This window comes from Oncorhynchus keta, chromosome 1, assembly GCF_023373465.1.
Source record: "Oncorhynchus keta strain PuntledgeMale-10-30-2019 chromosome 1, Oket_V2, whole genome shotgun sequence".
Classification (NCBI taxonomy): domain Eukaryota; kingdom Metazoa; phylum Chordata; class Actinopteri; order Salmoniformes; family Salmonidae; genus Oncorhynchus; species Oncorhynchus keta.
In genome coordinates, this window is record NC_068421.1 from 66,940,306 (window position 1) to 66,964,784 (window position 24,479).

General features: G+C 43.9%; 1 protein-coding gene across 2 annotated transcripts in view; it reads left to right on the top strand.

Moving 5' to 3' along the window:
• The window catches only part of LOC118391440 (neuroligin-1-like), a 275,657-nt gene that overhangs the window by 83,126 nt on the left and 168,052 nt on the right, over window positions 1-24,479 (top strand). The window lies entirely within an intron of this gene.

Here is a 24,479-nt window from a genome sequence, read left to right on the forward strand (position 1 = left end):
TCACTAATGCTGGTTCTCCTGTCAAGCTAAGAGGCTGTGGTTTGGTGCTACAGGAAAAATGGGAGCATATTTAATCAGATGTATCTTTTTAGCATCACAAAGAGTCTTGTTGACATTTTCCTCAGTGTTTGTATTTACCCCTGTGGCGGTGGGGTAAGCGGATCAAACCACTCAGCTCTGCTGAATGAGATGAGCAGAGTAACGTTACAGGAGCAAAGCAGACGCTGTGTGATGTGTGACAAGCCTGCTCTCTGCTCATCTGACCAGCCAATCAAGGGCCTGTCTAACAAGGCCCAGAAGTGCCTTGGCCTCTGTGGCCCTTTTGTAGTCAGGACTGTGTGTGAATGTGCAATAGGAAGTAACAGAGGGGCCCTGTCATCGTGGCCCCTTCATCTTGTGTGTGTGTGTGTGTGTGTGTGTGGGGGGGGGGGACGGGGGACGAGGAAAGGCTATTTAACCAATGCTGCTACTCCTCCTAATTAACCTGACAATTAGAGGAGAGCAGAAAAGAGGACGAGAGAGAACGGGAGAAAGAGAGCGAGAGAGAGAAAGACTGGGAGAGAGAATGCTAGTGGTGCTTTTCTCTCCCACTAATGATCCTGCCAACATTATTGCACCTTTTGGGTTCTTGGTATTTTTTTTTTCTCGCCACCTGATGATTTGTTTTTCTTTGTCAGGGAAGGCATGCAGAGTCATAAGGAGCCCGAAATATGCAGAGTGGCTGACGTGAGCTTTATTTATCGGTTTGGGTGTAGCACGGGATGGATTTGGCCAGGGGCCGTTTCTCGGCCTGCCTCCGTGTGTGTGCAGATGTGTCAGGGTTTTGTAAGACGCCTTAATGGAATAATGGAACTCTGCTGTCAGCGCATCATTATCAGAATTGCTCTGAATTTATGGGCCGAATCATATTCATCATGGACTCCTGTATAAGACCACAGTCTGGCCGCGCTTCAACTCACATAAGACCTATTTAAAACACAGCCCTGCGCACTGTAGTGTTGGCGTGAACCTTATGGCCTCAACACATTCTCTGGTCTAATCCATCGTTTAGCATCCTTTCAATTCCAGAATTGTAGAATCTCACAAATATGACCTTTTAGTAGTTAAAGCCAAGGCTAATAAAGGAGTTAATAACATGTCTAAATCAGGATGGCTTTAATTGTGCTTAATGACTCCCTGTATCAGAACCCAGCTGGCCTTGAAAGCATCTGTTGATCTCCCAATAGTAGGTAGAGCAACAGAGGAAAGTGATCTACCACCGCTGTCTGGGCATTAGCCAGGTAAACAGCCCAGGTTCCACTGCTCCTCCTATGCTAGGCCTGAGCACGCAGCGTGTCAGCGTGATATTGCACCAGGCAGGGCTCCGGGAGCAGATGCAGCCAGCCATGTTCTTCCCATTGTTTACCCTTTCAACCATCTTCACCGCTGCCTTTTGTTCTTGCTGAAATAATTGGTTCTGCAGTTTTTTTTATTTAATCATTGCGTGTGGCCCAGTGTTGAGGATTATTGTTTTTCATGCTTATTTATTTATTCTCCCTGAAACAAATACCGCAGATAATTTGTTTCATTAGTCTACGTCTCTTTCCTTTCTGTTGCTTCACGGCTGGCCTGCCCATTGGCCCGACTAACATGTTAGCTGCTGGGCTTGCCTGAGGATCTTTAAGAGGGACATGGAAAGTGTCTGACCCCATTTCTATTAGCAATGCGTCTTGGGAGATGCCTAATTTGAGTATGTTTATTAATATGCGTTTAGCGGTTCTTCAGGATTGCCCTTTCTCTACAAATGCTACATGTATACAGTGTCTTGTATCTTGAGTGGATATTATATACTATTGTACAGTGGCAGTTAGTGGTGTTCAAGATGAGGGAGGACGATTTGTTTTCATGAGCATGGCCATATTTCTATTACAGCATATTGGGTGACAGTCAACGTATGAATCATAACCTCTTATCATATCATCATTCTGAACCGTAGTAACCTCCTTGCATCTACAAAAAACCCAGCCTTACTTATGATTCAGTACTACACAAATTGCTTTAATTATTTATTTACTAGCTAACTAAATGATAACACAGGATAAATATACACACTTAATACATTAGAAACAGGTCCCTAGCTACTGACACAATATGGCGGTTTGTTACAAAGGAGATGGAGAGAGAAAGAGACACTTATCGTTGGTACATTTTAGGAACTACTCTCACAGTAATCATATACTTTGCACACGAACTGCCACCCGTTTGGAGTAAGAAGTCATACATTTATTTACGTGTGAATGCTTTCGTTCGCAATTTGTCTCTGTCGGAACCAGACCTTCTTAGGAAGGGTGGCAGGCCTTTCCGCAGCACGCTTGTAAGGCTCTAATTGTCCCAAAGGCTCTGGTTGAAGTCATCCATTGCCATGCTGATCTGACCTATTTGGATCCTCACAGGACAGTCATGACACTAGCCAATGAATTAAAGTTTATAACGTAGGTGCACACAGGTTGAGAGACAAATTTGAGGTGACAGACAGTGACAAATGGCCAGGCAGTGGCATTCAATACCGCCTTGCACGCTCTTGCCTGCATCTAGCTTATATAGAATGTAATCATTAGTCCAACAGTTGCAAACAAGAGTTTCTATTGGACAAATTCAAGTATGTTTATCCACGTTTTGTTCCGTTTGCGAAACATTTTCCAACAGTATCGGTGGAATGAATACACCGCTGATCACACGTAAACACACAGCCATGTTATATTCCTTCTCACATCTATATGCTCTACTCCTCTCACCTCGTCCCATCGCTTGTGGACTTCAATGCAAAATTCATCAGTTGTACAGTATATGACTAGGTAGAAAAACCTTTCCAAGCCAAACCACTACACACAGCCTACATCGTTATCACCATATTAGCTAAAGTAACATTAGCTAAAGTAACATCAGCTAAAGTAACATTAGTCAACATAGCTAATAAACTAAAAAAACAGTGTTTATTTTCATCAAACTTAACATGTGTAAATATTTGTATGAACAAGACATGTGACTAACAGAAATGGAATAATGTGTCCCTGGACAAAGTGGGGATCAAAATCAAAAGTAACAGTCAGTATCTGGTGTGGCCACCAGCCGCATTAAGAACTGCAGTGCATCTCCTACTCATGGACTGCACCAGATTTGCCCGTTCTTGCTGTGAGATGTTACCCCACTCTTCCACCAAGGCACCTGCAAGTTCCCGGACATTTCTTGGGGAGAATGGCCCTAGCCCTCACCCTCCAATCCAACAGGTCCCATACGTGCTCAATGGGATTGAGATCCGGGCTCTTCACTGGCCATGGCAGAACACTGACATTCCTGTCTTGCAGGAAATCACGCACAGAATGAGCAGTATGGCTGGTGGCATTGTCATGCTGGAGGGTCATGTCAGGATGAGCCTGCAGGAAGGGTACCACATGAGGGAGGAGGATGTCTTCCCTGTAACACACAGCATTGAGATTGCCTGCAATGACAACAAGCTCAGTCCGATGATGCTTTGACACACTCCCCCCAGACCACGACGGACCCTCCCCTCCAAATTGATCTCGCTCCAGAGTACAGGCATCGGTGTTACGCTCATTCCTTTGAATTCCCCCGGTGAGACAAAACCGCGACTCGTCAGTGAAGAGCACTTTTTGTCAGTCCTGTCTGGTCCAGCGACGGTGGGTTTGTGCCCATAGGCAACGTGGTTGCCGGTGATGTCTGGTGAGGACCTGCCTTACAACAGGCCTACAAGCCCTTAGTCCAGCCTCTCTAAGCCTATTGCGGTCAGTCTGAGCACTGATGGAGGGATTGTGCGTTCCTGGTGTAACTCGGGCAGTTGTTGTTGCCATCCTGTACCTGTCCCGTATGTGTGATGTTCGAATGTACCGATCCTGTGCAGGTGTTGTTACACATGGTCTGCCACTACGAGGACAATCAGCTGTCCGTCCTGTCTTACGCGTCTCACAGTACGGACATTGCAATGTATTGCCCTGGCCACATCTGCAGTCCTTATGCCTCCTTGCAGCATGCCTAAGGAACGTTCACTCAGATGAGCAGGGACCCTGGGCATCTTTCTTTTCATGCTTTTCAGAGTCAGTAGAAAGGCCTCTTTAGTGTCCTAAGTTTTCATAACTGTGACCTTAATTGCCTAGCATCTGTAAGCTGTTAGTGTCTTAACGACCGTTCCACAGGTGCATGTTCATTCATTATTTATGCATGGGAAACAGTGTTTAAACCCTTTACAATGAAGATCTGTGAAGTTATTTGGATTTTTATTAATTATCTTTGAAAGACAGGTTCCTGACAAAGGGACGTTTCTTTTTTTGCTGAGTTTAGAACTAGCGAGTTAGTAAACCCACTACAATCATGCAGTAATGTTACAGTGTACAGTCGGTAAGCAGTTACACTGTCGGCCCCGGTGACAATAAATTAATGAAACCAAAAGCTTACCTTGACTTGGAGAGTTCCAGTGTTGTGTTGGATAATCATAGCCAGGTAGCTAACATAGCATCCCCCTGTTTGGCCAGGGTGTTTCAGTAGGCTAAACTATGTAGCTGTATTTGCTAGCTAAGTAAGTGAAACTGAAAGTGAGAAAAAAATGACAATTTCTCTCTATATAAATTTCTCTCTTGCTTCTTCATTTTGGAATAAATTAATTTGTTCAAAACTGTTCAACGATTGTCTTTCTCTCTCTTTCTCTCTCTTACTCACCAAGCTTATGCTTTTAGTACTAGATTACTTATCTGATCCTTTGATCGTGTGGACAACATGTCACTTCATGCTGCAAGAGCTCTGATAGGTTGGAGAACGTCCCCTGGAAGGTGTCATAATTACTGTGTAAGTCTATGGAAGGGGGTGAGAACCATTAGCCTCCTAGGTCTTGTATTGAGGTCAATGTACCCAGAGGAGTATGGAAGCTAGGTGTCCTCCGGCTACACCCTTGTGCTGTAGACCTTCTTTGCAAAATAGTGTGTTTTAATCAATTATTTGGTGACATTATTATATTTAGTATAGTTTAATCTAAATAGGATAATTTTTTAAAAATATTTTACCTTTAAAAAAAAACATGTAAAAGTGCAGATTGATGTTTATTGTCATGAGGCTTGTCCTGGAGGTTGGAACTGAGCCACCCCCCTAGATAGGACAGCTGCAAAGTCAAATTTGGGCATATTGTAAAAGTTAATGAAAACAAAAATGTGATTTTTGGTCCTAATTTAAGGTTAGGGTTTGACCTTAGGGTTAGCAGTGTAGCTAGCGTTAGGTTTAAGATCTGATCTAATGACTTTGTGGCCGTGCCAACTAGAGACAACTCTGCAGAGCTGTCTCCAGAACAAGATTCATGATGAAAAACGCTAACCTGCTACATAAGTAACCTACACACACATCTGAACTGGTCATGTTAGGTAATCCCAATAGTCAGTTGTGGTCTGCGAATTGTTCCCAGGTGACTTGACGCTTTGGTGGAGGGAAAGAGAGGCTGTGGCTGAAGTACATGGGCATGTGCCATCAGCAGGGCTGTGGGGGCTGTGGCCTCAGTGTTCTGGTGACACAGTGAATATTAGTGATGTCTGGTAGAGCGCAGCAGATGTAAGCATGCTTAGTGGCTGGTCTTTCTGTCCTCGACACCCCCCTCGCCCCACAGGCTCACTAGCCAGACCCTCTTAGAACCATGTTCTCCTAATATAAGTACATAGTTTGGCACAAGCTCTGCCTCAGGAAGACATAGTCAGAACCAAGAAACCACTCAGGATGTGATGTTTCCTCGTACACGGGGATGACACACAGGGATGAGTGTGGCTTTGTTCCTCTTTGTCACTCCACTATCGTAATCCTCTGTGGATCTCACCGGGCCTGATGTTTGTATTGGTCTGATTTCACTAGGAGGTTATCTGACTGAAGGCTCCCAGCTAACTGTACTGCCCCCCTACCACTTTTATTTACTGTGTCTCGACTCCTGGGGAAATTGCATTGTGACTCCATCTCATGTGAAGCTGCCACAATTTACGGCCAAAGCCCCTGAAGTTATTTTGCCGATGGCTGCGGGGGTTTCTGTCAAGCTGACCACCCTCATCCGGTCCAGCCGTGGCATTTATTTTGCTTGCAGATAGGAGATACTGTGAGGAGCTGACGTGCAGGAGGGCAACAACAGATGGATCGATGCGGACTGACACATCTATCTTTACCACAGTGTGAAGGATAAGCTTGCCTTGCTCCTGGGCATTTCTGTGGAAACCAACCAGTGTGGATGATCAAGGTGCTTGCTGGGCTGAGTGCGGGGAGCAGGGCAGCATGGTGCGGGGCTGCAGTCTGGGCTCCGGGAAAACAGATGGATATGTTTAACAACTTGGAAATGAGGCGTATTGGAGGACCTTGTAGCTCAAGAAGGCACCCTGTTCACACGTACACATGTAGAAGGAAAGTGGGAAAGCAAACCTTTCTCTGTGCCAGTGTCATTTTTTTACAGGCACTAACCATCCTCCAGAGCTGTAATCCCTCCTCAACATTTGATCCAGTGTATTTTGCAGTTGAATTATTCATATCTCCTGCAGTAATTTAACACAACCCAGAGGTGTCTTTCTCTTTGTTATAGCAAAAGCTATTCTTTTATTCTGCCTTGCTTGAATAAACCCCACTCTCCTGTCAACTCTTGGCTCGAGGAAAAGCGTCTGTCTGCCCCAGCTGCCATGGCCCGGGATGCTGATTGGTTGGCTGGGTGCTGTAACTTGTGTCATATTTTTAGAGGCGAGTGAGAGGGCTGCTGCTGATGCAGGTCAGCGTTTTCCATTTGGTCCTCTCTTACAGCAGATAATAAGTGAGGATGAAGAATATCTGACATTTACCGTGTCGTAATCATGCCATGATGCTCTCCCCCTGCTTGTGAAATGGACACTTATCTGTGAAGATGCTCAGGGGAGGTTTGACCAATGGTGGCATCTCACAGTTTAATCTCATGAGTGCAGGTAACGTCATATTCCCTCTGTTTCTGTCAGTTTCATGAATGTTATACATTACCTAACCTGTTCATAACCAAGATACTTTTTCTTTTTCACCTTTGTGCGCCAAGCTCCTTGAAAAAACAAGTAAGATTCTGTGCTTGTAACCACCCCTTATACTCATCCTGGCTATACACTGAGTTCATAAACAGAGAGTTAGAAATGAGACTAGAGTAAGCTCACAGAGTTGGAGAAATATCGGTCAGAGGATTTTTCTTTAGCCCCAGGCCCGATTTGTCTGTGCTCTAACTCTTTGCCTTGACTCTGCTGGCCTTGATTATTGAGGATTAAGATTACCAGAACCTCGCAGGAATTTATCTTGGGCCTGGTGACCTGCAGGCATCCAGCCCCACACCACCTAGTTTCATTTATTGGTAGGTTTTAACCGAGATCCACCGCTGTAAATTGTCCAAAATGTGGTAACTTAGAGGTGAATCTTCAACCACAAGCGTGAGGCTGAGGCAGGAGCTAGCGTAGCTACTTACTATGGCTTGGTTAAACCTGCTATGCTTCAGCCAATGTGGACAAAACACTGCCATGTACTTTACAATAGACCATGCTTTTCAAAGGACATGAGCAGATAGACATATTCATCATAAACTAATTTGTGATCTCTCTAAGTTACATGTTGAGATCAACAACCATATGGTTACAAATGACAAATTAATTTATGATGATGATGAGATTTCACTAGTTCTTACTAGCAGACATCAGACATGCACTGTCTGTTCACTGGGGTTTACATGACATTGTTAATAGTTTTATATTTAATTTAATTTCCTACAACTAGGGCCGGCTCTAGTCTTTTGGGGGCCCTAAGTGAGATTTGGTTGGTTAGTTTATTTTCTGCAGTTCTACACATTTTGCCATGGGGCACAGAGAAAATGTTAGTGTGTTAAAGCAAGTTTTCTGCAATTCTACACATTTTGGCCATGGGACGGAGAGAATTTTTCATTTTACAGCTAATTTCCTGTAATTCCCCCCCAAAAATACATGGGATGGAGAGACATTTTTGCAGTTTTAAATACATTTTCTGCAATTCTACACATTTTGTAATGACTTAATAATATGGTTAATATGGTATCTGAGTGAGAATGACTAACTAAATCATTGGGGGACCCCTGGAAGTCAGGACCCCTGGGCACGTGCCCTGCCCGGTCTGTATTCGGCCAGGATTACTACAAGTTTAGATTGTTGGCTACCAATCTAAAAACGGTTAACTGACATTGCTAATTGAGTGACTGTCAGTGACTGACATAACAAGAGAAAAAACACTGATGCACAACCAAGTTTCAAAAATTTCTACTGTGCTTACTCTCAATAGTAAGTTGAGAGTTGAGAGGGGGCCCTAAGCGACTGCATGTGTTGCTTATGCCTGGAACCGGCCCTGCTACAACCATGTTTTGACTGCAGTCTTTTAGTAATGTGTTATTTTAGTAAATACATCTGCCAACGTCTCTCTGTCTAATACCATCGCAAATCCCCTTGAAGGTCAGTCTTTTTCCCCTGCAACAGGGCGTTTTCATTCTTTCCTTGTGGAAAAATCAACACAATATGGAGGATTAAAGGAGTAGGGATCCATCTCTCTAATCACGTTGCGTGAACAGTGAGACATCCCATGTTCTCTCCTCATACCGAAATGGTGTAAACCAGGCCACCTGGGTAGACTGAAAGCTGTATGTCTCATTACAAAGGAGAGAACATAGTGTGATCACAACTTGATTTGCATGTAAAAATTAATACTGCAGCATATTGCATCCTGCTGATTGTAATTACTGGAATAATCATTAATAGGAACATTTAATCATTGATATTAATCTCTGTAATTATTATTAATTCTGTCCCTTTAAAACACAACTAGGAAGTGTCACAGCAGTGCATGCATATCAACCTCTTCATTACCTTGGTTATCTCTCTCATTTTCTCTCTTTCCTTCACTCTCTCTTGCTTTCTCTCTGTTTCTCTCTCTTTCTTTCTCTCCCTCCCTTTTTCTCTCTCTCACTTTCTCTCTCCATCTAATGTATTTGTCTTTTCTTCCCCTGACCCCCTGAACAGTATTCTTAGATGTTTCAGCTCGGCTGTGTTTTTATTTAGTGTGTACTGTCTGTGCGTGTTTCTCTCTCTCTCTCTACCTCTCTGCCTGTTACGATATCGTGGGGACGGCATAAACATTCCACATTCTTATTTTCAATACACGTCTCTCTCACTACCATAGTTTAGGATTGACGGATGAGCACAAGGGAGATTGGTTGTAACGCTGTCTGTCTCCCTGTCCTTCTAGTTTAGTTTAGTTTATTAGGATCCCTATTAGCTACTGCACATGCAGCAGCTACTCTTCCTGGGGTCCACATAACATTTACAAATACATGACAAAGTACAGAACAGTTATAGACAATGACATTACTGTAATAAAACAAAACAAAACACAAAACAAAAAAAAATGCATATATTTATAATATATATATATATATATATATATATATATATATATATTATATATATATATATAGTACCAGTCATAAGTTTGAAAACACACCTACTCATTCCAGGGTTTTTCTTTATTTTTACTATTTTCTACATTGTAAAATAATAGTGAAGACATCAAAACTATGAAATAACACATATGGAATCATGTAGTAACCAAAAACGTATGAAACAAATCAAAATATATTTCATATTTGAGATTCTTCTAAGTAGCCACCCTTTGGCTTGTTGACAGCTTTGCACACGCTTGGTATTCTCTCAACCAGCTTCATGAGTTAGTCACCTGCAATGCTTTTCAATTAACAGGTGTGCCTTAAAAGTTAAAAGTTCATTTGTGGAATTTTTTTCCTTTTTAATGTGTTTGAGCCAATCAGTTGTGTTGTGACAAGGTGGCGGTGGTATACAGAAGATAGCCCTATTTGATATTATGGCAAGAACAGCTCAAATAAGCAAAGAGAAACAGCAGCCCATCAATACTTTAAGACATGAAGGTCATTCAATCCGGAAAATTTCAAGAGCTTTGAAAGTTTCTTTTAATAAAAAGTTTCTTCTAATAAAATGGCGCCAGAAGAAATGGTAGCAATTTTACGGGCGCCCAACCAATTGTGCTATTATGTATTTTTACGCGTTATTTGTAACTTATTTTGTACATAATGTTTCTGCAACCATATTTTACAGCAAAAAAATAGCTTCTGGATATCAGGACAGCGATCACTCACCTCGGATTAGACAAAGAGCTTCTGGATATCAGGACAGCGATCACTCACCTCGGATTAGACAAAGAGCTTCTGGATATCAGGACAGCGATCACTCACCTCGGATTAGACAAAGAGCTTCTGGATATCAGGACAGCGATCACTCACCTCGGATTAGACAAAGAGCTTCTGGATATCAGGACAGCGATCACTCACCTCGGACTAGACAAAGATTTTTTTCTTCAACAAGCAGGACACACAGGACATTCTCCGAACACCCGACAGTTATTTGCAAGAGAAAGAGACGCAGGTAAAGAGGACACAGAGTGGGGTGCCTTGTAAGGATCCGCAGAAGGTGAGTGGGAAAGCTGCCGTTACTGTCAATATTACTTGCCAACGTGCAATCATTGGACAATAAATTAGACGAGGTATGATCACGAATATCCTACCAACGGGACATCAAAAACGGTAATATCTTATGTTTCAAGGAATCATAGCTGAATGATGGCATGGATATTCAGTTAGCGGGATATGCGCTGCACCGGCAAGATAGAATTGCACACTCCGCTAAGACGAGTGGGGGCGGTCTGTGCATATTTGTAAACTACAGCTGGTGCACGAAATCTAAGGAAGTCTCTAGATTTTGCTCACCTGAAGTAGAGTATCTTGTGATAAAAGGCAGACCACACTATTTGCCTAGAGAGTTTTCAGCTATACTTTTCGTGGCTGTTTATTTACCACCACAGACCGATGCTGGCACTAAGACCGCACTCAGTCAGCTCTATAAGGAAATAAGCAAACAGGAAACCGCTCACACAGAGGCGGCGCTCCTAGTGGCCAGAGACTTTACTGCAGGGAAACTTAAATCAGTTCTACCTTATTTCTATCAACATGTTAAATGTGCAACCAGAGGGAAAACAGTTCTAGATCCCCTGTACTCCACACACAGAGATGGGTACAAAGCTCTCCCTCGCCCTCCATTTGGTAAATCCAACCACAATTCTATCCTCGTGATTCCTGCTTACAAGCAAAAATTTAAGCATGAAGCACCAGTTACTCAATCTATAAAAAAAGTGGTCAGGTGAAGCAGATGCTAAACTACAGGACTGTTTTGCTATCACAGGCTGGAACATGTTCTGGGATTCTTCCGATGGCATTGAGGAGTACACCACATCAGTCACTGTCAATAAGTGCATCAAGGACGTCATGCCCACAGTGACTGTAAGTACATACCCAACTAAAAGCCATGAATTACAGGCAACTGTCGCACTGAGCTAAAGGGTAGAGCTGCCGCTTTCAAGGTGCGGAACTTTAACCTGGAAGCTTATAATAAATCCTGCTATGCCCTCCGATGAACCATCAAACAGAAAAGCTTCAATACAGGGCCAAGATTGAATTGTACTAAACCGGCTTCGATGCTCATCTTACGTGGCAGGGCTTGCAAACTATTACAGACTACAAAGGGAAGCACAGCCGCGAGCTGCCCAGTGACACGAGTCTACCAGACGAGCTAAATCACTTCTATGCTTGCTTCAAGGCAAGCAACACTGAGGCATGCATGAGAGCATCAGCTGTTCCGGACGACTGTGTGATCACACTCTCTGTAGCCGACATGAGTAAGACCTTTAAACAGGTCAACATTCACAAGGCTGCGGGGCCAGACGGATTACCAGGACGTGTGCTCCGGGCATGTGCTGACCAACTGGCAGGTGTCTTCACTGACATTTTCAACATGTCCCTGATTGAGTCTGTAATACCAACATGTTTCAAACAGACCACCATAGTCCCTGTGCCCAAGAACACGAAGGCAACCTGCCTAAATGACTACAGACCCGTAGCACCCACGTCCGTAGCCATGAAGTGCTTTGAAGGGCTGGTAATGGCTTACATCAACACCATTATCCCAGAAACCCTAGACCCACTCCAATTTGCATATCGCCCTTGCAGATCCACAGATGATGCAATCTCTATTGCACTCCACACTGCCCTTTCCTAGCGATACGCCCTCCCGGCTAGTTTGTGCTTAGCGGGACTATCATTTGTTTTCAATAGGACAATGACCCAACACACCTCCAGGCTGTGTAAGGGCTATTTGACCAAGAAGGAGAGTGATGGAGTGCTGCATCAGATGACCTGGCCTCCACAATCACCCGACCTCAACCCAATAGAGATGGTTTGGGATGAGTTGGACCACAAGAGTGAAGGAAAAGCAGCCAACAAGTGCTCATACAGTGCCTTGCGAAAGTATTCGGCCCCCTTGAACTTTGCGACCTTTTGCCACATTTCAGGCTTCAAACATAAAGATATAAAACTGTATTTTTTGTGAAGAATCAACAACAAGTGGGACACAATCATGAAGTGGAACGACATTTATTGGATATTTCAAACTTTTTTAACAAATCAAAAACTGAAAAATTGGGCGTGCAAAATTATTCAGCCCCTTTACTTTCAGTGCAGCAAACTCTCTCCAGAAGTTCAGGGAGGATCTCTAAATGATCCAATGTTGACCTAAATGACTAATGATGATAAATACAATCCACCTGTGTGTAATCAAGTCTCCGTATAAATGCACCTGCACTGTGATAGTCTCAGAGGTCCGTTAAAAGCGCAGAGTGCATCATGAAGAACAAGGAACACACCAGGCAGGTCTGAGATACTGTTGTGAAGAAGTTTCAAGCCGGATTTGGATACAAAAACATTTCCCAAGCTTTAAACATCCCAAGGAGCACTGTGCAAGCGATAATATTGAAATGGAAGGAGTATCAGACCACTGCAAATCTACCAAGACCTGACCGTCCCTCTAAACTTTCAGCTCATACAAGGAGAAGACTGATCAGAGATGCAGCCAAGAGGCCCATGATCACTCTGGATGAACTGCAGTGATCTACAGCTGAGGTGGGAGACTCTGTCCATAGGACAACAATCAGTTGTATATTGCACAAATCTGGCCTTTATGGAAGAGTGGCAAGAAGAAAGCCATTTCTTAAAGATATCCATAAAAAGTGTTGTTTAAAGTTTGCCACAAGCCACCTGGGAGACACACCAAACATGTGGAAGAAGGTGCTCTGGTCAGATGAAACCAAAATGGAACTTTTTGGCAACAATGCAAAACGTTATGTTTGGTGTAAAAGCAACACAGCTCATCACCCTGAACACATCATCCCCACTGTCAAACATGGTGGTGGCAGCATCATGGTTTGGGCCTGCTTTTCTTCAGCAGGGACAGGGAAGATGGTTAAAATTGATGGGAAGATGGATGGAGCCAAATACAGGACCATTCTGGAAGAAACCCTGATGGAGTCTCCAAAAGACCTGAGACTGGGACGGAGGTTTGTCTTCCAACAAGACAATGATCCAAAACATAAAGCAAAATCTACAATGGAATGGTTCAAAAATAAATATATCCAGGTGTTGGAATAGCCAAGTCAAAGTCCAGACCTGAATCCAATCGAGAATCTGTGGAAAGAACTGAAAACTGCTGTTCACAAATGCTCTCCATCCAACCTCACTGAGCTCGAGCTGTTTTGCAAGGAGGAATGGGAAAAAATGTCAGTCTCTCGATGTGCAAAACTGATAGAGACATACCCCAAGCGACTTACAGCTGTAATCGCAGCAAAAGGTGGTGCTACAAAGTATTAACTTAAGGGGGCTGAATAATTTTGCACGCCCAATTTTTCAGTTTTTGATTTGTTAAAAAAGTTTGAAATATCCAATAAATGTCGTTCCACTTCATGATTGTGTCCCACTTGTTGTTGATTCTTCACAAAAAATACAGTTTTATATCTTTATGTTTGAAGCCTGAAATGTGGCAAAAGGTCGCAAAGTTCAAGGGGGCCGAATACTTTCGCAAGGCACTGTATGTGGGAACTCCTTCAAGACTGTTGGCAATACATTCCAGGTGAAGCTGGTTGAGAGAATGCCAAGAGTGTTCAAAGCTGTCATCAAGGCAAAGGATGGCTATTTTGAGGAATCTGAAATCTAAAATACATTTAGATTTGTTTAACACTTTTTTTGGTTACTACATGATTCCATTGGGTTATTTCATAGTTTGATATCTTCACTATTATTATACAATGTATAAATTAGTAAACATAAACAAAAACCTTTGAATGAGTAAGTGTGTCCAACTTTTGACTGGTACTGTATACACACCAACACCTCCCTCATAGACATTCCTGTCTTCTGCATTTGTTATATCCATGTATTCCTACTGCTGTATCATTAAAGGTGTGTCTAAGTGAGTCTCAGAAATGGCTCATATTTAAATATTATCTAAGATTAGCAAATTACTAATCTCATGAATTTTGCTTCTGAGGCTACATATGAGCTCATTTGAACCATTTCCTAGGTACCTAATCTAAAACTGAACACAATGATAATATGTTGTATTTCTACAAATTCTATTTCTGATAATAACAAGAAAGAATGAATAGATTTTTCGATTATGTTCAGCAGATGTTTTATCTGGTTTAGCTTGGCTGCAGCAGGGTGGTATATTCTTCATGCCACTTCAGAATAGCTGTCTTGCTGGACTTTTGGTCTCAATGGTGCAGGGGGTGCTGTCCTGTCAGCATGGGAGGTAATGGGGTGGGGGGGTCGGTGCTATCCTGTCAGCATAATGGGTAGTGGGGTCGGGTTTTGAGTGGGGGCCAACAGAGTGGGAGGTTGCTGGCCCCTCTGGGTGGAGAGTTGAGCTCTCTGGGCGAAGTACTGGCCTCTGGGGAAGTGTTGCCCTCTCTGGGAGGAGAGCTGGGCTCTCTGGTTGAGGGGATGGTCTCTCTGGGTGAGGTGAAGATCTCTCTGAGCGGAGTGCTGGCCTCTCTGGGCGGAGTGCTGGCCTCTGGGCGGAGTGCTGGTCTCTCTGGGCAGAGTGCTGGTCTCTCTGGGCAGAGTTCTGGTCTCTCTGGGCAGAGTGCTGGCCTCTTATTTGCTGGCTTTCCATAGGCTGTACGCTCCTGGTCTTTCTTCTCTTATTGGCTGTGTACATTAGCACCCTTGCAAAGACCTTTACACCGCACATGTTCAGGGGGATGTGGTCTTGCATCTGGTGAGGGTGGATGTCTTTCTGTTGTGCCAAAAATACATTAGTCCTTAGTGCACATTTTCTTGAGAGCCCTGCATTGTTTTCTAAAATAATATTGAATGGAGAAGAAACTCAATTCAAATTCTTGCAGATGGGTATCTCTCTGTGGTCATAATGGCTACTTTTGCCATCGCTGGGGCCACACATCCTCATGTTATTTAGGTTGTTCGTTCCAGTGAGGATTATTACTGTCTTCGCCCCTGTGAGGGTGTCCTTTGAAATTATTTTGAGGGAACTCGGTCATGGGGCACCATATTTTTCTCACCTCCATGCCAGATAATATTTCTCTTTCCTGTAGATGTTTGCTGTTGGAGTCCAAATAGTGGGAGTGTTGGTTGAGCTAGCAGAGGTGGTAGGGAGGTTATTTGTTGGACAGGGATCTGAGGTAGACGAGTTGGTGTTGGTTGGAGATGGATCTTCTGGAGGAAACAGGTTGGTGCTGGGTGGAGAGTGATCTCCTGGAGGAAACAGGTTGGTGCTGGGTGGAGAGTGATCTCCTGGAGGAAACAGGTTGGTGCTGGGTGGAGAGTGATCTCCTGGAGGAAACAGGTTGGTGCTGGGTGGAGATGGATCTTCTGGAGGAAACAGGTTGGTGCTGGGTGGAGAGTGATCTCCTGGAGGAAACAGGTTGGTGCTGGGTGAAGATGGATCTTCTGGAGGAAACAGGTTGGTGCTGGGTGGAGATGGATCTTCTGGAGGAAACAGGTTGGTGCTGGGTGGAGAGTGATCTCCTGGAGGAAACTGGTTGGTGCTGGGTGGAGATGGATCTTCTGGAGGAAACAGGTTGGTGCTGGGTGGAGATGGATCTTCTGGAGGAAACAGGTTGGTGCTGGGTGGAGATGGATCTTCTGGAGGAAACAGGTTGGTGCTGGGTGGAGATGGATCTTCTGGAGGAAACAGGTTGGTGCTGGGTGGAGAGTGATCTCCTGGAGGAAACAGGTTGGTGCTGGGTGGAGAGTGATCTTCTGGAGAGCTGTTGGGGGTGAGTGGGTGGAGCACGGTGGGGGGTGGGCTGGGGTTGGTGACCCTGGGTAGCTGCTCGTTCAGAGCCTGTATGGTGTCCTCTCTGTTCTTCAGCTCCTTTTTTGCTTCTAAAACCTACTTCTAATCTCCTCCTTGATCTCCTCTACTTTTGTCACTGTCTTCATTTCAGAGTTCTTCCTTTCTTTCTCTCTGGAGTTCTCTGACTTCAGATGTTAGGTTTTCTATCAACCGTCTGTGTTTATTCTTCACCTGGCAGAATTGGTCACGCAGCTACTCCATCTTTACATCAGTGCTGGTGGAGAGCTGGTCCAGGACTTGTTCTTTTAACTCTACACATTCCGACTCTATCTGGGAGAGTCTCATCTGCACCACAATGGAATTGGGCTTCGGTGATTTGGGCATTTCTTTGGCCATGTCCTCTCTGTCTTTGTTCGTTGGGGTGGAACTTGCTTGTGATGTTTTAGTGTTGATCAGGGACTGGTAATTTTTCCCCTCTGCTTTCACCACTGATTTGAGTGTAAAAAGCTGGCTACAAAGGTGTGGAGAGCAGCTTCACTCCCTTGAACCCTTTCTGTTCCATTCAGGTATATGTTTATTGTGAGGTACCTGATATCACTTTCTTTCTTCTTGATCCTCCAAAATCTGTGTGTCTATGTGATAGCCCATGGGGCTGTGGTTTAACTCCGACATGGTGGGGGTGTAGTCATTTATAGGGGACCCTCTTATATGCCCAATCCCAGGCAGAAGGCTTAGATTTAGCACACACTGTCTGCTGATCTCTAATCTGCTTGTTCTCTGTGTCTGCCATCGACAGAATAGATAGCGTTCTCCTCTCTCAATGCCTGGCCCTGCACACAGTGCACAGAGGGATCTGTCTGTACTGTACTGGGCAGGACGATGAGGAACAGAAGCAGGAGGGAGATGGAGGGATGGCGGGCTGGGTTTCGGAGTTACTGCCCGTTGCTCCGTGGTGCAGCCCCAGCACCAGAGTTGTGATGAAGAGGAGGCAGGGGAAAAGTGGATTTATCAGCGCTGCCCTTACAGGTTCATAACAGGTCCTCAGAGAGCTGTGAGGTGGCCGGGATTGCCAGTTCGGGAAAATCGAGAGGATGCTTTACAACTATCCAGAGATCATATGTTTACTAACACCCTATCACAGCTTCTGACATAGGAGATGGCTTTCCCCTCTATGTCAATGCTGCTCACTCCAATATGATTTGGTCCCCATAGTGAAGCATGCACAAACTGGGAAGATATTTCTAGTTTACGTACACATCATGTACTGTACTTCTCACCATTTACCCGAAGCACCATAGTTTACAAGTGGAGGAAAATTGCCTGGTGTGTGTGCAGACTGTTTGTGCCGTGTGTTGTTTGTTTTTAAGGAGAGGGGAGTGTGTGCAGTGAGGCAGTGTCACAAGGTGTTTGAGCAGACCAGCTGTAATGAGTTCCTTGTCCCATAGACAGATAACAGCCTCTACTCCAGACATTGTGGAGGTGGGCTAGCTAGACAGACATAGAAACATACAGCATGCTGCTAGGGACATTTAGAGTGGGAGCCCTACATCCACCTTTACTCGACTCAGTAGTAGCGGTTTCTGGTGTTGTGTATCCGTAAGTGATATGCGGCATGTGTTTCTGTGTGTGTGAGAGAGTGTGTCTGCGTGTGTGCACGTGCTCAGCATCTGTGTGTGTGTGTCTGCTTAAGTGTATCTGTGTGGTGTGTGTGTTTGTAAGTGTGTGTGAGCACTGTGGTGGGTGCGATGCCACGGGCCTGGAGGGGGGACAGATGTTTAGTTGTCTCCAGAAGCCCTCTACAGATTAGAGTGGTGCTCCCAGGCAACTTCCCAGCACAGGGGGAGAGCATTGCTCCGGGCCAGCGATGTTGCTTAACTATGGTAAAAAGAGGAATCTCACATTTAGCTGGAAACTATCAGCATACCGGATGGTTGGTTGGTGGAGATCATTTTCGCAGGTTGCTGTGAGGTTTTCTAAACCAATAATATTAGAAACTGAAAATGAGATTTTTCTTTTCAAACTATACTGAACAAAAATATGAACGCATCATGCAACAATTTCAGCAATTTTACTGAGTTACAGTTCATATAAGGAAATCAGTCAATTAAAATGAATTCATTAGGCCCTAATCTATGGATTTCACAGGACTGGGCAGGTGCACAGCCATGGGTGAGCCTGTGAGGGCATAGGCCCACCCACTGGGAAACCAGGCCCAGTCAATCAGAATGGGTTTTTCCCCACAAAAGGGCTTTATTACAGACAGCTGTCCGGGTGGCTGGTCTCAGAAGATCGTGCACGTGAAGAAAACGGATGTAGAGGTCCTGGGCATGGTTACACGTGGTCTGCGGTTATGAGGCTGGTTGGATGTACTGCCAAATTCTCTAAAATGACGTTAGAGGCGGCTTATGTTAGAGAAACATTGAATTCTCTGGCAACAGCTCTGGTGGACATTCCTGCAGTCAGCATGCCAATTGCACACTCCCTAAAAACTTGAGACATCTATCTGTGTTATTATGTTGTGTGACAAAGCTGCACATTTTGAGTGGCGGCCGATTATTGCCCCCAGCACACAAGTTGCACCTGTGTAATGATCATGCTGTTTAATCAGCTACTTGATATGCCACAACTGTCAGGCGGGTGGATTATCTTGGCAAAGGATAAATATACACTAGCAAGGATGTAAACAAATATGTGCACAACATTTGAGAGAAATAAACTTTTTGTGCATATGGAACATTTCTGGGATCTTTTATTTCAGCTCATGAAACATGGGACCAACACTTTACATGTTGAGTTTATATTTTTGTTCAGTATAGTTGATGGCACGGGTGTGATGGAATGTGCATTAAGATTGAAGGTTGACCATCTGTGGGTAAGGCACTGGTTTGGATTTATCCTCTCAGTGAAGAGCTTCTATCGATATCTCCTACAGGCAGTGGCACAGCACTCTTTGACTCATTTAGGATTGGCTGTCATCCAACCTAGATTTGAATATAGAGAAAATGTTTTAATATATTTAGTTTCCACCACTGTCACTGTTCCGATGTTCTGTCACACCAATGATCTCAGAGTGTACTGCAGGTTGTAGGAGTGCTACTCCAAAAACTCCTTATTAGAAGCAGATTGTGTGTCTGTGTCGATGCCTGTGCATGTGGGTGACTAGCAGCTGCCACAGTTGGTCCCTTAGTCAAACAGACAATACTGAGACGGACGTTTATCGTAGTGATTCATACTCTTTAACACGTTATAACTGATGAGTTGTATTAATCACACTAATCCAATTACCTGTAACTTTACCATATGTCTCTGTGCTTAATGTCATGAGGCAAATCCACCCGCCGCTGGCAAGTTAATTAGCTTTTATCCTCAGAAGGCTCGTAAGTCATCCCTTCACCTAAATCAGGAGGTTTCAGTCACCAGATTTACTCTGCTTGTTCACCGTCCTCACTTTCACTAGCTACTGTTGAATGCGCGGCTGTGTTTATATCCATGAGAGAAGGTCAGGGCCATCCATCCACATGTTTTGTAACTTCTCTACCAAATCCCTGTAGGTAAGATGTTGCTGCCTTTTTTTGTCAGCCACTTTACACAGTGGGTGTCAGTCACAGCTTCCAAGACAAACCTTGCTACCTTTCACATGTGGTGTTGCTGCAGACAGTCCAGTTACACCACAGGTCTCTATAGTACTCCATACTAAACGACCCTTTAGCCACTGGTCCTTCTGTCCTGCTGCTCCCCTCATCCACTGATTCATCATGTCCCTGCAGCCACCATATAGAGGACAGACAGACTGACAGACTGAGAGGCACTGATGGCAGCTAGTAGTTATTATGACATTGCCACAGATACAGTAAACAAACTAAGGATTGAACTACTGCTGTACCTGTCAAGTTATTGACAGGACCAGGTGATGATTCATTTTACACTTACGTCTAGCTTTGGAGTGGGATTATTACACCATGGTAAAAAGAGTCTCTTAAACCGGATGGCTGGTTGCTTAGCTTATAGGATTTTGAAAGCTGACACCGTTGTTGTCGAGATTCCATCATGTGTTGTTTAATGTGTGAGCAGGTGTGTTAAATAAATTCTGTCTTGAGACACATTGGTGAGAATATGCACAATCAATAGAAAAACAACGAGAATGGGAACATTCTAGCTTACAGCTGATGCCTGATGTGGACGGACAATGCATTCCCTTATTTATTTGCATAGTTAAAACTAAGACAGAAAAGATGAAGCCATATACCACAACATGATAAATTGCTTTTCAATGAGCAGAAAATATATTCCATTCTGGGAATTTCCAAGAGCTCAGCAGCATTGTGGTAATAAGATGGTAGAGGGGGGCATCAAGCAGTATCTCCCTCAACCCCCTCCTCTCCACTCCCTCTCCCACTCTGTCTATTCTCTCTCTTCCTCTCCCTCGCTCCTGTCACATCAGTCAGACTCTCTAAGGTTTATGTATTTTTAAATGCAATTTTGCCCATTCAAATTTAACAGTAAAAGATTGTTTTCATTAGCAACTGACAATAATGTGGATATTTAAACAGATGAGTGGCTTTCAATTTCAGCTTCCTGTCACGGATGTGCCGTGTTTTACTGCCGTCCCGCCACAAAAGGACCGAAAGAGAGCAAAACATGGTTTTCCACCGCTAATGCATATTAGTCAGAGATGTAATTTAAGCATTTTCTTCTGACAACGTGTTTAATCTGTTTCATCATCAGTATTAGCACTATTTATTTGCCTCTTAGCCAGGAACAGTAGCATGGAGACTCCTCACAGGCTTTTAACATGACATTTTTGAGGAAACTCTCCTGGAGAATGTATGCACCAGTTAAAGTAAAACACACATGTCCAGGAATCATGGCATAGCATCAGAATGTATTCACTGTTAGCCATAAATGGGATTAGTCGATGAGCAGGAATATTTCTGATGAGATGACTGTCGGGTTGTGGTTCTCATGGTCAGTCTGAAGGATTAGGGTATTTGGATGGATTAAAACAGACAGTTTGTGGGCAGAGAGCAGGCTAACTGTTTCCTTTTTCCATGAAATTTCACAAAATGTCAACACATAGAAAATAAACACACAGTATTGTTTCAGAAAGTTTTTGATATTTAACACCTGAGGCCTGGAAGACATTGATAAAACCTCTTGAATCTAGGTTTGGTGTTCCATGCATATTCCACCTAATATATAGAGGCTGAGCAGGAGAAAATGCATCATGAGTGCATGGCTAATTGAAAGCATGGCCTTCACTGTCATGTTCCAGCAGAATCTGTTCAGGACAATTCCCAGCACTGCCTGGCGCTCGCAACATGCTCCGTCTTGAGAAGAGGATCTCTAAGGATAGATGTGCTACAATTATTCCCAAATAGATTGAATTTCACAAGCATTCATTTGCTGGGAACAGGGGGCATGATCAACACTGTGCTGCGTCGTTAATACATAGACGTCACCCTCATCATAGCCCGCTGTGTGCATGACTAACACCAGAGACCATTAGTCAAAACCAATATTAACAGGTACATCCAATTTTCATACCTCCCACCATGTGAAGGCAACGCCAGCCCAAGTGGCCATTAATCACCCCATATTGAGTGACTCACCCTGTGCTGTGTGACTAGCGCCAACATAACGCTAACATAACTCTAACGCAACGAGCACACACTAGCAGGAGGCATGTACCAATGAGAAAAATACAGGAAATTGATATGTTGGATGGTAACTTTATGCAGATGTACTGTAAGCTGTGAGCGTTGGGCTGATAGAGACATGACAAGACTGGTGTATTATGAAGAGGTAGTCAATTCCCCCCTCAGTTTGGGCTGCATGCATCCATCATATTTGGCATGAGTCAGCATCAGGGGGAGATTGGGCTGGATGGAGGGGGAGGGACAGTACAGGAACATCCTGAATCCTGAAGAAGGGTCTCTTGTCCTACACAAGGGGATGATGGGAGGGGAAGGGGGTGGGAGTGACTGTGCTCACATGCTCTCTGTCTATCTGAGGAGTGGCTGTGTCATTCCAGAGGTAGCAGCATCACATCACAGAGTTTAAGGCCTGGGATAAAAGTGGTGGGGTGTAGTGAGTTCGGCAGTGTGAGTGATAGGTGAGTGGCGGAGCTTAATTCCGGGGGAATCTCTATAGCCTGAGTGAACAGCGTGCTGCATTTGAGGGGCTGGAGCAGTTGAGCGGTGGAGGCAGAGCCCACCACCCTCTGTGCTCCATAATCTCTCGTCAGTTCAGCCTGCGCCATATTGTTGCTTAAATGTTTTTGCAGAAGAGGGCAAGCTGTCTGGTTTCAGGAAGTGGATCATACGATTCAGAGGCAGGCAGGGCACAGCAGAGCAGACCTCTCTCTCCTCTCCCCTATAACTGCTGGGCTCACCGTTCAACCGGCCGACCGGCCGACCGGACATCTGGCAGAGCAGGGAGTGGGGAGATGTTTTACCCTCTCACTGGCACCAGCAGCCAGCCAGACTCTCAACGGAGAAATCCACGGGAGACAGAAAGCTTCTAGCCTCCCCCCCTCTCCCCGTCTTAAACTAAACTGATCTGATTTGGGTGAATGAGCTGGACTTATACGACTGATAGATAGTTGTCTTGTCTTTTTATTGTGAAATCACGTCCACTAATTTGATTAGTGTGAACATCGAGCGAGTTAGTATTGCACAGGGCCAGACACAGATACATACACATGGCTTTTCATCCAGTAGAGGAGAGTGGGGTAAATTGAGCCACCCTTGTTTCTAGGAAACCATACATAAAGTTTGTAATTTTACCAAATGTTTAATAAGAGGTAATCATTTCATGAAGGAAGTCTGTGAAGGAAGAAACCACATGAAAAAAGTGTTAAGCAAGTTAGGTCCAATTGAAATGAATTGATGCTAATTCAAGCTTGCGTCTAAACCAAAGTAGATCATTCTAAGATTGTTCTATACATCAGGCTACAATATGAGGTCCTAAACCTAACATGAAAGTGCATCCTTGTAACTGTCTGGGCTAATATAGTCAAAATGTTTGCCGTTGGGTAAGTTGAGCCAATGTACATGGGGTAAGTTTAGATACATATAGGTAACAGTACAAAGTGTGTGTTGTGTGTTAAATTATGCTTAAAATTATTCAAATGCAAAAAAGCTATTGGGTTGAATTGTTTGGAAACTAAAGATTGACATGGTTTTAAAAAGATAGTGGTAATATTTCATTCAGTATGAACAGTTTTAGGCAGCTTAACTTATACTGTAAATTCTGCCAAGATACCACATTTTTTAACAAGCTATCGATGTTGCATTGAGCTGGGTGAATGGAATATGAATGACAGTCATCCAATATGCTGTAATAGAAATAAGGCCATGTTCATAAAATAATTGTCCTCCCTCATCTGAAACGGCACCGATCGCCACTGATGTAGACATCTTTGTTAGAAAGAATACTTTATTTCCCTTGATGGAGTGATGCTGAATGTAAAAATGACTCAACTTACCCCACTCTCCCCTATCTTAGTTCATTTGGTTTCTATAATGTCACAATGGCTGTTGTACTGCTTGCTCTATAGTCTTTATTGGGATGCCTCTCTGCCCATGACGCCAGCATGCCCATTAATGTCTCCCTAAGTTGGCTGTAGTGCGCCGAGGATGGAGGAAGGGGAGGGAGGACACTAAATTTGTCCTCTTGACTTGAAGAGATTGTTCTTGCAATTATTTGACGACCTTTCCCTGAGTAAATCAATACAATGTAACAATCTTAGATTGCTTGACACTACTTGACTGATGGCTCTAGTCTATTTCTTTTCTCTCTCTTTCTCTCTCTCTATTTCTTCTCTCCCTCTCTCTCTAGCTCTCTTTTTATATAAACTCAGCAAAAAAAGAAACATCTCTTTTTCAGGACCCTGTCTTTCAAAGATAATTAATAAAAATCCAAATAACTAGACAGATCTTCATTGTAAAGGGTTTAAACACTGTTTCTCATGCTTGTTCAATGAACCATAAACCATTAATGAACATGCACCTGTGGAACGGTCGTTAAGACACTAACAGCTTACAGACGGTAGGCAATTAAGGTCACAGTTATGAAAACTTAGGACACAGAAGAGGCCTTTCTACTGACTCTGAAAAACACCAAAAGAAAGATGCCCAGGATCCCTGCTCATCTGCGTGAACGTGCCTTTTCATGCTGCAAGGAGGCATGAGGACTGCAGATGTGCCAGGGCAATACATTGCA